The sequence below is a fragment of the Bos indicus x Bos taurus genome, chromosome 21 (assembly GCF_003369695.1).
Source record: "Bos indicus x Bos taurus breed Angus x Brahman F1 hybrid chromosome 21, Bos_hybrid_MaternalHap_v2.0, whole genome shotgun sequence".
NCBI classification, from domain to species: domain Eukaryota; kingdom Metazoa; phylum Chordata; class Mammalia; order Artiodactyla; family Bovidae; genus Bos; species Bos indicus x Bos taurus.
The window spans coordinates 617413-627944 of NC_040096.1; the positions used below are offsets into that span (position 1 = coordinate 617413).

Here is a 10532-nt window from a genome sequence, read left to right on the forward strand (position 1 = left end):
CAAATTCTGACAAATACACTAGGTGTTTGGTTTAGATATGCAGAACTAAAAATATCTAAAGGAGAGATTTTTAATTACTTAGTTCAATCCGTGAAATTCCTGAGAATTCTATCTGGAAGAAAGAATAAGAAAGAGTATGGGGGACTTCCCTGGTGGTCCAGTGGCTAAGACACTAGTCCCAATGTAGGGGGCCTGGGTTTGATCCCTGGTCAAGAAACTAGATTCCACATGCCACAGTGAAGACCTGAAGAAGCCAAATAAATAAATAAATAAAACTCAGGAGCAAAACAACAATATATATTTTTAACAAATGGAATATGGGCTTTGCAGTCTGAGAGACCTGGCCTTTTTCTTTTTCATGGTAGCATGCAAACTGGATTTACTTCAGAGAGAAAGTACAAAACTCTCAGCATAGACACAGAGGACGTGAAGTGCCCCAGACTGGGGCTCTGCAGTGCAACTTTAGATAAGTTACTTAACCTCTCTGAGCATCAATTTTTAAAGAAATTTCCCAGTTTTATTCATACTTTTAAAACTATTTTTTTATTGGAGGAAAATCGCTTTACAATGTTGTAATGGTTTCTGCCATAAAAACATGAACTGCTTCACCAATTTGCATGTCATCCTTGAGCAGGGGCCATGCTAATCTTCTTTGTATCATTCTAATTTAAGTATATGTGCTGCCAAAGTGAGCACTGAGCCTCAATTTCTTCATCTATGAAATGGGAATGATACCTCCCTTGCAGGACTGTTGTGAGGATCACATGCCAGGTATATATTAAGTTCTCAAACATGTTCACGTTCTCCTCCATTAAACATCATCTTATTTTTTTACTTTGCTCACCAAGAGCACACGCTTGGGCCTGAAACAACCTAGGTTCAGTGGCCTGATCCCACAATTTTAGCAACTTGGTGATTTGGGACAAGTTGTTAACAATCTCGGAAGCACTGTTTTCTCATCTGGAAAATGGAGTTAGCAACAACAGTGCCCAGCTACAGGAAGCGTTCATGAACTAGTCAGACCCATCAGAATCACATTAAATCACCATGGAGACAGCAGGGATACTGAGAGAGTGCTGATGCTGAGTGGCTGCTGAGTTGCTGACAAGGGGTCAGCCAGGTGGCCAGGAGGAGGCTCCATCCTTCTCTTTCTTGATTTTACCTTTACTTGCCCCGCTTTTCTTTTTTTTAAATATTTTAAATTATTTTATGGCTATGCTGCTGCTGCTGCTAAGTCGCTTCAGTGATGTCCAACTCTGTGCGACCCCATAGACGGCAGCCCACCAGGTTCCCTCGTCCCTGGGATTCTCCAGGCAAGAACACTGGAGTGGACTGCCATTTCCTTCTCCAATGTATGAAAGTGAAAAGTGAAAGTGAAGCCACTCAGACGTGTCCAACTCTTCGCGACCCCATGGACTGCAGCCCACCAGGGTCCTCCACCCATGGGATTTTCCAGGCAAAAGTACTGGAGTGGGGTGCCATCCCCTTTCAGTTCAGTTCAGTTCAGTCACTCAGTTGTGTCTGACTATTTGCAGCATGAATCGCAGCACACCAGGCCTCCCTGATCATCACCAACTCCCGGAGTTCACTCAAACTCATATCCATCGAGAGGGTGATGCCAACCAGCCATCTCATTCTGTTGTCCCCTTTTCCTCCTGCCCCTAATCCCTCCCAGCATCAGAGTCTTTTCCAATGAGTCAACTCTTCGCATGAGATGGCCAAAGCACTGGAGTTTCAGCTTTAGCATCACTCCTTCCAAAGAACACCCAGGACTGATCTCCTTTAGAATGGACTGGTTGGATCTCCTTGCAGTCCAAGGGACTCTCAAGAGTCTTCTCCAGCAGCACAGTTCAAAAGCATCAATTCTTCAGTGCTCAGCTTTCTTCACAGTCCAACTCTTACCTCCATACATGACCACTGGAAAAACCATAGCCCTGACTAAACGGACCTTTGTTGTCAAAGTAATGTCTCTGCTTTTCAATATGCTATCTAGGTTGCTCATAACTTTTCTTCCAAGGAGTAAGTGTCTTTTAATTTCATGGCTGCAGTCACCATCTGCAGTGATTTTGGAGCCCCAAAAAGTAAAGTCTGACAGGGTTTCCACTGTTTCCCCATCTATTTCCCATGAAGTGATGGGACCAGATGCCATGATCTTAGTTTTCTGAATGTTGAGCTTTAAGCCAACTTTTTTCACTCTCCTCTTTCAGTTTCATCAAGAGGCTTTTTAGTTCCTCTTCACTTTCTGCCATAAGGGTGGTATTCATCTGCATATCTGAGGTTATTGATATTTCTCCCGGCAATCTTGATTCCAGCTTGCCATCGCATTGGTGGGTCTGAATTGCAGCATGTGGGATCTTTCACTGTGGGGCGTGGGCTTCTCTCTAAATTTGGCTCCCAGGCTCAGTAGTTGTGACTTGTAAACTTAATTGCCCTGTGGCTTGTGGGATCTTAGTTCCCCCACCAGGGATCAAACCCTCGTTCCCTGCATTGGAAGGCAGATTTTTAACCACTGGACAATGAGGGAAAGCCCCTCCCCACTTTCTTTGTCTTTCTCCTTTATCTTCTCTCTCAGTTTCTGCTGTGTGAAAAATGGTTGCATCCAGAGTGGTATGACATGTAACCCATATATTTTCTTTCCCTGCACGGCCTTCATAAGTCTTGTGTCTGTGCATGACTCCTTCTCAGTGCTGGGTTTTTGATTCCACGCCCCCAGGTAGAATACTGTGTGTTGAACTCTGTGCCATGGATTTGGTGCTGTGCACCCTCCTCTGCCTCTGATACCTCCAAGATGAAAAGACCTAATTGCTAAGAATCCTGGGGGCACAATTAATTCTCAGGAAGGACTACAACTTAGCATCTTTGCATTACTCTTTTACCTCTGAAAGAGCATAGTCTGCTTGTTCTGTCTTGTGGCCTCTTGTTTGATCATGCTATGCATAATAAATTAACGTGGCATTTCCAACAGGAGTAATTCTACTTACTTCTTTCCCTGAATAGTTAGACTGGGGCCAAATGGCTTCTTGTTTTTACTTAAGAGTTAAACAAAAGGGGCTTCCCTGGTGATGCCGTGGTTAAGACTGTGCCTTCCAATGCAGAGGCTGCAGGTTCAATCCCTGATGGGGGAACCAAGATCTCACATGTCTCACTGCTCAAAAACCAAAACAAAAAACAGAAGCAATATTGTAACAAATTCAATAAACAACTTTAAAAATGGTCCACATCAAAAAAATTCTTTAAAAAAATATATGTATTCTATATGTATGTGCATGTGTACAACCCTCTGTACTAAATAGCTTGGCTTTTTACAGCAAACTAAGTTAGAAGCCAATTTGTTCAGACATGGATGCTTTGAAATGTAAATTCATAGTCCCTACTAACAAAGAACCATAGGAATTCAATGTCCTTTGCACATTTGGCAGCACAACCCAACTTTATGTCACGTATTTGGGAGGCTGAATGGTGCCATCATATAATCTTGGAGTTAAACTTCAAAGCCCTGGCTAGAATTTTCTGCTTAGCCTTTCCCCTACAACTGATAGTTTTACTCCAGAGCTAAAGACAAATGAAGAACAAAAACCGGCCATTGCTGTGTTGATTATTACTTGCTCACCTATTTATTAAAAAAAATTTTAAGGTATAATTTTTTAATGAGGACCAATTTTTTTCAATGGCCACATCATACAGCATGCAGGATCTTTAGTTGGGGCATGCAAACTCTTAGTTGTGGCATGCAGGATACAGTTCCCTGACAGGGATGGAACCCAGCCCCTTTGCATTGGGAGCTCAGAGTCTTAGCCACTGGACCACCAGGGGAGTCCTAGACCCATTGTTTCTTGACTGCTTTCCCTTCATGCCTGCAGTCCCTTCTTCCCTTAAGATCATAAATAACTGAGACCTGTTTAAGGGCAAGCATTGTGGCCAGGCTTAGATCACAAAATGTCTTGGACCAAAATGAGGTCATGCTTGATTCTCTTTCTCCAGGGACCCCCTCCCCTATCTGCTTACAACACCCAATGTTGACATAAAGGAAATTTCCAGTTATTGCAACCAGATCATCAGATGCTCTGGAACAAGCTCAAGACTGTTAGATTTGTACTCTTTGTCTATTTCCTCAGGCTTCCCAGGTGGCTCAAGTGGTAAAAAATCCACCTACCAATGCAGGAGATACAGGTTTGATCCCTGGGTCAGGAAGATCCCCTGGAGGAGGAAATGACAACCCACTCTAGTATTCTTGTCTGGAAAGTTCCATGGACAGAGGAGCCTGGCAGGCTACAATCCACGGGGTTACAAAGAGTCAGACACAGCTCAGCCACTGGACATACACACACACTCATGTAATTCCCCATATTTTGTCTTTCCTCTTGTCATGATGGGCATTAAAGTCTTAAAATGAGGGTCTACAAGCTTTTTTTCAGGGACAACCAGGAAGGGTGGTGGCTGACTAGCCCACTCAAGATGGCTGTTCCTTGCTCTCTGTCCGTCCCTTGCCCGACCAGTGCCTGCTTCATTTACACTTACTCTGGCCTTCCTACATACTTGCCTTGGACGCCAGCTAGTGATTGTTCTTATCAAAGGGGTGGTGAGGTGTATGCCCTTCTTTTGGTTTCCCTGGTAATCGATGAGCCCATCTGACATCAACTCCCCTGTAACTGGCAATCTCCCCCTCCACCAGGAGCAAAGACTGCTGCCACATCCTGAAGGTGTCTGCTGCACAGGGTGGGGGGTCGTTCCAGGACTTTGCTTCAGACACAGAAGCTCCCCATCTGTCAAACCACTGATGTCTCTGTTGCCTGATGCACGTGTGCATGCTAAGGCACTTCAGTCAGGCCTGACTCTTTGCAACTTTATGGGCTGTAGCCCGGCAGATTCCTCTGTTCATGGGATTCTCTGGTCAATAACACTGGAGTGGGTTTGCCATTCCCTTCTAAAGGGGATCTTCCTGGTGCAGGGATCGAACCCCCATCTCCTGTGTCTCCTGCATTGCTAGTGGATTCTTCACTGCTGAGCCACCAGGGAAGCCCTCTGTTGCCCAATCCAGGCTTTCTTCAGTCTTGAAGCTGGGCAAATGCAGGCTTTGTAGGCCTGTGAGGTGCAGTCCAACAGATGGGCATAAAGAGACCAGCTTCCAGAGCCCCTCAGGAAGGGGTGAGAAACTTGACAGCTTTGGGAGGTGGTGACAATTACCAAGAGGAGAGGTGGTGGGGCGGGGGAATCCCTGGGACCTGCCAGGGTGGAATAGGAGAGTTTGAGAGGAGCCTGCCTGGGCCTGTGGATCTCCCCCTGGGGGGACTTAGGAGAAAGGGTTCCTCAAATACACTGATAAATATACTCTGCACTGTAATTGGATTCCATTTGAAACTGTTACAGCCGAGGTGTTACGAGCCCATTCTTGTGTCACAGAAAGCTAGGCTGTTCCTCCATTTGGAAGGTATTATTTTATTTTCCTTGTTCCTAAAATAGCACAAAGGAAGGCTTCTGTTTGTTCTCTTACCTTGTGCTAATCCTAGAGCAACATGAATATGCTGACTGTACGTGGATCTTGAAACAACAGAAAAACTTCCAACACAAGAAGACAAATTCCCACTCCTTCCCCCTTTCCTCTTGGATTCCAATGACTGGCTGTGTTTAACCAGAGTTTTGCCTACTCTTTCCCAGAAAAGTCACAGCTAACATGCATGGATCTACTAGCAGGAGCATAGATTCAGTAGGATGTGGGATTCCAGCTTGATTCTCCAGGGGCTGACATCTCATCAGAGAACTAGTCCTGAAGAGCATATGTTCAGTGCTGAGTTTGGGGGTCTGCATGATAATGGCTTCAGGAATGCAGCTGAGACAAAAATCCCCGTCCCTGAGGGTTGAAACACTCAAGCTTCTTGGAGAAGGTGGGCCCCCAAGGATAGATGTAGAGAAGGAGTAAAGAGAGCAGGTGAGTAAGTCAGAAAGAGAAAAACAAATATTGTATATTAACGCATGTATGATATGCATTATGGCAGGCTACAGTCTATATGACCAAAGTCACGACCAAAGTGACTCAACATGCATGCACCACACATATATACAGAATCTAGGAAAACAGTACTGATGAACCTGTTTACAGAGAAGAAATGGAGATGCAGATGTAGGGAATGGACTTGTGGACACGGCGGGGGAAGGAGAGGCTAGGACAAACTGAGAAGGTAGTATTGATGTATATACACTCACTCACTCTCAAAGTCACTCAGATGTGTCTGACTCTTTGAGACCTCATGAACTACAGCCCGCCAGGCTCCTCTGTCCATGGGATTTCCCAGGCAAAAATACTACGGTGGGTTGCCATTCCCATCTCCAGGAGATCTTCCCAATCCAAGGATCAAACATGAGTCTACTGCATTGCAGGCAGATTCTTTACCATTTGAACCACCAAGGAACCCCCATGTATGCTCATAACTTGTGGGAGGCTGCTATATAGCACAGGGAGCCCAACCTGGAGCTCTGTGATGCCCTAGAGGGGTGGAATGCGGGGCAAAGGAGGCTCAAGAGGGTGGGGGGATACATATATGTATATCATTATGACTTGCTGGGAGCCAGCTAGAGACATTCCACTCATGACAAAGGTCATGAGGAAGGAGGCTCGGCACACGCAAAGGCGAGATCGAGCCTCAGGAGTCCCCCTGGATATTCTCGAGCATCTACCCCCAAAAACCAGAGTCTGCCTACTTTATTTCTTTGTGCTCTCACCTATGACTTTACTGGGGGCTGTCCCCTACCACCATCTCACTCTCTCTGTCAAAGAGTTAACTTGCAGCTCCAATTAATGAAGTTCCTGGGCAATTAGGAGTGCTTAAATCCAAACCCCTCAGATAGCTCTCTAATTCGCCTGACAAGTTTACCCGGACTCCTACAGCTATGCATACGATTGTTTACAGTCTCTCAGCCTCGAGAGGCTTGGGAAGCTTAAGATATTCAAATAGATTAGAGCCTCTCAGAGGGTTAGAAACTGTCAGAATAAAGCTAGTAAACGATTTAATTGATGAGCCAATGCTTGTTGCCAAGTTTTCACATCCCCTGAATTGTATCCTTGAATGTGTATTAATTAATAGTTGGTATGTAGAAAAAATAAGTTGTGGCCTTGGTGTTAGTAACTTTAGACCCTTAAGGTAATAAATGCTTTCCTTTTTTGTAAACCCATTACACATCCACCCTACAGGAATGCAATTTTATCTAACATCTTCGGAAGATGGCGCCAAACCTTAAAATAATTACTCTTAGAGAAAATAAGTCTTATGGTTGATAAGTCTTTGTCAAGAGTCATAAAATGTTAATAGGCCTTCTGGCCAGAAGATGATGTAAATCACCTAAACCATTTGTATACGATAAATTTGCAGGAAAGAAACCCTGGTTTTTGATAAGGATCAAGGACTGCTGACTTTGCATCCCCTATTATCCTCTATGTGTAACTTAGAGTATAAAAGCCCCTGTTGAAAATAAAGCTATGGGCCTTGCTCACCAGAGCTTGGTCTCCCCATATCATTTCACTCCTTAACTTCCAGCTGAGTCTCCATCTGGAGCGCAGATATCCTCTGTGACCATTTATTTGCCTGGGCTTCTAAGACCCACTCGAGAAGGTGTCTAAGGTGGGGGCACCTTCCGCTATTCGAGAGGGCACCTGCGGCCTCCGTGGTCAGAGCTAATCTGGTGTTATGGGTTATATTGATTTTCTGCGTAAACCAAGCTACTCAGCTTCTTTTCTCCACTGAATTTTCCTACTGAGCTATCCTCATTCTATTACTCTTTATATCTCTAATTAACATTTGAATAGGTCGCCGACGCCATCTCCCCTTCGAATACCCTGGATCAGCTGGGGCTGGACCTCGGCAGGTGGCGCCTGAGACAGGCGTTTCGAAGGTAAGTCCCCAACCCCATTCCCCCAGTGTTGAGTTCTTGGGACGGATAGGACCCCACTTAGGGTGCTGCAGATCCCCCTGTAGAATAGACAGGGTGAGAGGAGTGGGAAGTGTTGAAAGTGTTGAAGAGTTAGAGAGAAAAAACGGTTTCTAAAAAGGCTGACAAAAAAGGCCTAATCTTTTGATAGCTAAAAGCAAAATCTTTTACTATACTTAATTTTCTGACATGGGTAACACTGAATCAAATGAAAGACAACTCTTTATAGGAGTAATTTTACAGTTATTAAGTAAAAGAGGAATAAGAGTTAAAAAATCTGCCATTCAATCATTTTTTTTTTTTTTCATTTGTACAAGACCACTGCCCTTGGTTTCTACAACAGGGCACTGTTAACCTAGATATCTGGGAAAAAGTAGGGAAACAGCTAAGAGCTTATTGTGTTCAGCATGGCTTGGAGAAAATCCCTACTTACAACTTTCCTCTGTGGAATATGACTAGAGATGCTTTAGATACAGCTCATGAGTTTAAAATGTACCTGTTACAGAGGAAAGTGAAGTTGGAAAAGTACCTGTTAAACAGAAAAGCGAATCTGAAAAGGTACCTGTTATAAAGGAAAGTGAAAATGAAGAGGCTATACCTAGCTATTGGCAGCTAAACAAATGGCTAGCCGCTATGACTGCCAATGAGCATGTAAAAAATAGGGATGAGAAAAAAGATCAACTCTCCCCTCAGGATAAAAAAGATTCAGAAAAAACAACAGCTCGATACCATTCTGATGAGCATTGGTCTTTTTTAGCTAAAGATGCTCCTAAAAGTTTAAGAAAAACATCCCTAATCAGACCATCCGCTCCTAGGAGCTTGAGGGAAACATCCCCGATCAGATCGTCCGTAAGATTTAGTCACCAAACAGTTAAAGGATCTCCGGAACAGGAGACGAGAAATACGGGATGCTCCCATCCCCCCATGCCTCCTCCTCCATGTCGGGGTAAGGGGCCTCTGCTAGGAGTTTCCCAGAGAAGGGTTTTCTCTAGTCCAGAGGATAAATTTGATCCTCACCTTGAGGCTTCTTTTCTAGTCCCTGCTGCAGTTTAGCCAGGGTAAAGAGGTTACAAAATAAATAAAAATATTCTCAAAAAAAAAAATTTTAAAAATGGGTTTCTCTGCATCTAAGAATAGACAAATATTTATTGGCTCTGTGAAATATGATTAGAAATGTCCTAGACCCTTGTCATGAGGCTGTTAGATAGCCTATGGGGGAGGCTATAGCGGTAGATGGTGGTGAGTCTCCACTTTCTGCACAGATCATAATTTCTGCTATTGGAAAAAAAGAAAAAAAAAGGAGAGAGAAACTTCTCTACCTCCCAAGGAAGGAGAGGGCTTACAGGACGCTGTGGCCGAGCGCCCTGGCGAGCTCCCTCCCACTCTGTGCAAACCTTTAAAAAACTTATCCACCACTTTCTGATTTAAGGCGATCGCCACTGCCTCCGTTTGTGCCTCCCAGGACCCAGGATTTCCCCACTTTGCCCCCAAAACCTCTCAAAGCGTTGCCTAAGCCTGAGGAAGATAAAAAGTTTTTTAAACAAAGGAGCTTTTAAAACAGACTGTGTGCACAATATGCAGAGCATGCTCCTTAGAGAAAACCCCCTCGGTGGGGGGGTCTCACCCAGGCTAAGAGAAAAGAAGAACTGGTGAGGGGATTTAGCAACAATATTAACCCCTGATTTGCCACTTACTCCAATTCCAACGGGAGTGGCTGGCCCCCTACCCGAGGACATTGTAAAATTTGTCCTGGGGCGTAGCTCGCTTTCTTAAAAAAAAAAAAAGAAAGAAATTTCAGTGGTGCATGGTGTAGTAGATTCTGATTATATTGAGAAATTAAAGTCTTCATCTCACCGCCTACCTAAACTGTACAAATTAATAAAGGTCAAAGAGTAACACAGCTTTTGCTTTTACCTTATTATCAGATAGGAAAAAACTTGACTTCTTAAGCTAGGAGCCACAAAATATTTGGATCTAGTGATCTAGCCTTTTGGGTGCAGGAAATTACAGCTCCAAGGCCTTTAAAAGGTCTTTTAACTCAAGAGAATAAAATGCCAGGGCTATTAGACACAGGAACAGACGTCTTTAACATTGCTGGGAAAGACTGGCCCAGCTCCTGGCCAACACATACTACTGAAAATGAGTTGGTGGGATTAGAGAAAGTGGTATGTGGGGTGGGGATGCTGTACAGGTGGTACATTTAACAATACTTTATATATTGTTATAAATACATAATATAAATATATTTGCCTAATTACAGTTTGCCTAATTAGGTATGGGTATAAATAAAATATAATAAAGGTATAACTAATTCTATTTATAGATCTATACTTAATTAATTTGTATATAAATTAATATATATACTATATATACATATATATACTGTATAATTAAATATATATTGCAGTAATATAATGTGTGTGTGGCTGATGTTAATTGGTATGGATTGATGTGCTGTGATGATATATGTTCTATATACTGTATAATTATATATGTGTGACATGTATTATTGCAGTACATTGGTTTGTGTTGGTTGGTATTAGCTGTGTACGTGCTGTATTACTGTAATATATATTAATTAATATATTAATTATAAAGATTAATTCAAGTAT

At 43.3% G+C, this 10532-nt stretch overlaps 1 non-coding gene across 1 annotated transcript; it reads right to left on the reverse strand.

The window, feature by feature from the left end:
* Positions 1–589: 589 nt before the first annotated feature.
* On the reverse strand, positions 590–696 carry LOC113880234. The gene has a single exon (XR_003507692.1). It is a non-coding gene; the product is annotated as a U6 spliceosomal RNA (small nuclear RNA).
* Between the last annotated feature and the right edge of the window lie 9836 nt (positions 697–10532).